The 2,632-nt window shown below is 43.5% G+C and overlaps 1 long non-coding RNA gene across 1 annotated transcript; it reads left to right on the plus strand.

The window, feature by feature from the left end:
- The first annotated feature begins 761 nt into the window (after window positions 1–761).
- On the plus strand, window positions 762–1,175 carry LOC147462122 (uncharacterized). Its single transcript, XR_015186748.1, has 2 exons — window positions 762–880; window positions 992–1,175. It is a non-coding gene; the product is annotated as an uncharacterized LOC147462122 (long non-coding RNA).
- The last annotated feature ends 1,457 nt before the right edge of the window (window positions 1,176–2,632 follow it).

Below are 2,632 nucleotides of genomic sequence, written 5' to 3' on the forward strand. Positions count from 1 at the left end.
GCATGCAGAGGAGCTACAAAATGAAACAGAGGATATGTGTTTAAACGGAGAGCTCTATATAGATATAGGAAGTTATGCTGAGTTATGTGAGGATGAGAGAGAGATCTCTTAAAGCCACAAATATTGTATTTGAACAATTTTGCTCCGTGTTGTAAAAGCTCTGGCTCTCTAAGTACCTTCCATGGTGTATAACGGGACACCCAGGTTCACGCGTCACCGGCCAGAGGGCTTGCCTTACTCCGTCGACTTCAGCGACGGCATCATCATGGATGATGACGGCAAGAAGGTGATCTCGCGCATGCGTGGTCTTTGCTCTCAGCTGTTTAGACACTACATACTAAACAAATGGAGTGAAGTACCAAGTGATTTAAAAAACAGAGTCATCAGCATACTTCATGATGAGTTTCCCGTTCCAACATGGGATCAGCGCTTCAATGAAGACCTGATGAAGATTCGAATGCGCGAATACTGCAAACACAAGCGTTCCGAAGTGCAAAAAGCAATCAAGCATGGGTGGAACAGGCCAGATTGGCTGGCCAAAGAAGATTGGAAGAATGCGAAGAAAGCAGCGCGCGAGAATCCCGACAAGTGGAAGCAACAAAAGGATGCAGCCAGAGCGCGAGTAGAGGCAGGGAGCTCGCACCACTTGGGGAGCGGTGGATGGGCATCATTTGAGGCCGATTTTGTAAGTGTTTTCGCATTGCTCTTTATGTTCGATAGTTTAGGGTTTATGAGTTTTTTAATTCTAACATAATGAAATCTTTGTATGTTTTGACAGTGGTCGATGACAGGACGTGATCCCACACCGTACGAGCGCGAGTACGCAGGCAGGAAGGGCTTAAACGCCCTGATGGACATTCTCAGTTCTCGCGGCGGCATGGTTAGTATTAGGGTTTACTCTTTTCTATTTTTTGTATTGTTTTATAAATGTCGTTATATGTTTATACTTACTGAAAGCTGTCTTATTGTCTTTTTTTGCAGAATCCGACAGATACGCCGCTTGGACGTGATGAGACGTCTGACTAGACGACGTCAGTTTAGCCGTAGCTAGATAGCATTAGTTTAGGGTTTCTCATAGCTTATGTATCATGAGACGGATTTTATACGTCTTTTTGAACCATGTATATTATTACATTTGTCACCGCAGTTCATTTTGCCAATCAATTCTTTATGCCTATGATGTTGTACAATTGTCATTATTACATTTTCCAATCAATTCATTTTGCCTATGATGTGTACAATTGTCAATTTTACGCTTGTCAATTTTGCAAACAATGCGTCTTGTGGGTGACTATTTTGGGTCTATTATCTACCCTTGCACTTTTTTTAAAAAGTGAATCAAGTACAATATGGTTGATGGGTGGCAAGGCATTCAATGCCCTGTCACCAAAAAAAAATTCTCTCGGGCGTCGCTATAACCGTCGCTATTGATGGCTCTGGAGCGTCGCTATAACCATCGCTATTTATGGCTCTGGAGCGTCGCTATAAGCGTCGCTATAGACTTTTGTGTAATCGTCGCTATGACCGTCGCTATGAGCGTCTCTATATAGCGACGCTTATAGCGATGCCTATAGCAACGCTCTCGTAGCGACGCTATTAGCGACGGTTTTAGCGACGCCGGGGGTTATAAAAACCCAGTGTATTTCCGTCGCTAACAGCGTCCCAAGAGCACACAACCTCTTGTAGTGCCACCAATGCTAGCTAATGCCACGCATAGTGCCTGCATAGGGCCCAACCGCCCACGGCCATAGCCGCTCACCAAGAAAGCTTCTCTCTCTCTCTCTCTCTCTCTCTCTCTCTCTCTCTCTCTCTCTCTCTCTCTCTCTCTCTCTCTCTCTCTCTCTCTCTCTCTCTCTCTCTCTCTCGTGTTGCTTATGAGGGGGCATATGCCTATCTCTTATACACTTTGTTCCACCCGACATCCATGCATGAGGGAGACCTTGGCCTCCAAGGCCCCCCAAAAAAACCATATGAACTCACTTCATGCTCAGTTGCTCGATGCTTGAGCTACTATGTAGACTGTTCTTACAGCCTCTCCAGGTTCTGCTAGGTCGATTTGTTTTGCATTTTTTGGGCCATTATAGGATTCATTTCCTTTTTTCTCCCTCATTGGTTGAGTCGTCACTATCTTCCGGTCTTGGATAGTGATGACGGACACCCATATTTTCCATCTTAGTGATCTCTCCTTCCTCACTTTCTATCTTCGTTGTCCACACTTCTTTCAAGGTTCTTTTGAGTTCTTGGTATTTCTTTTTATGCTCAACCTTGGTCCATTTTGATTCTGTAAACTCATCCATCCCTGGTTCTTTTGGTTTATTTTGTTTTGTTGCCTTTATAGTCTTTTGAGCTTGTTTCCTTAAGCTCTTAGCACTCTCTTTTGTTCTTGTGCCTCGTGTTTTTGTGAACTGGCCCAAGATTTTGTCTTTCATGAAATATTTGACCTTTACAAGCATCAAAAATTGTGTTTTCCCTCTTACTCTCGGCATCGGATTTCATTTGGCCATGGTTAAGGCTCTTTTCTTTATGTATCATTTTTGTCACCTAGGTTTTTGATTCAAAAATCATAAAACCAGACATCCGTTATGGTCTCTTCTTGATCATTCAAGTTGCGTACAGCTGTAAAACAACTCTT

The sequence above is a fragment of the Adiantum capillus-veneris genome, chromosome 3, assembly GCF_014529385.1.
Source record: "Adiantum capillus-veneris isolate H3 chromosome 3, ASM1452938v2, whole genome shotgun sequence".
NCBI lineage: Eukaryota > Viridiplantae > Streptophyta > Polypodiopsida > Polypodiales > Pteridaceae > Adiantum > Adiantum capillus-veneris.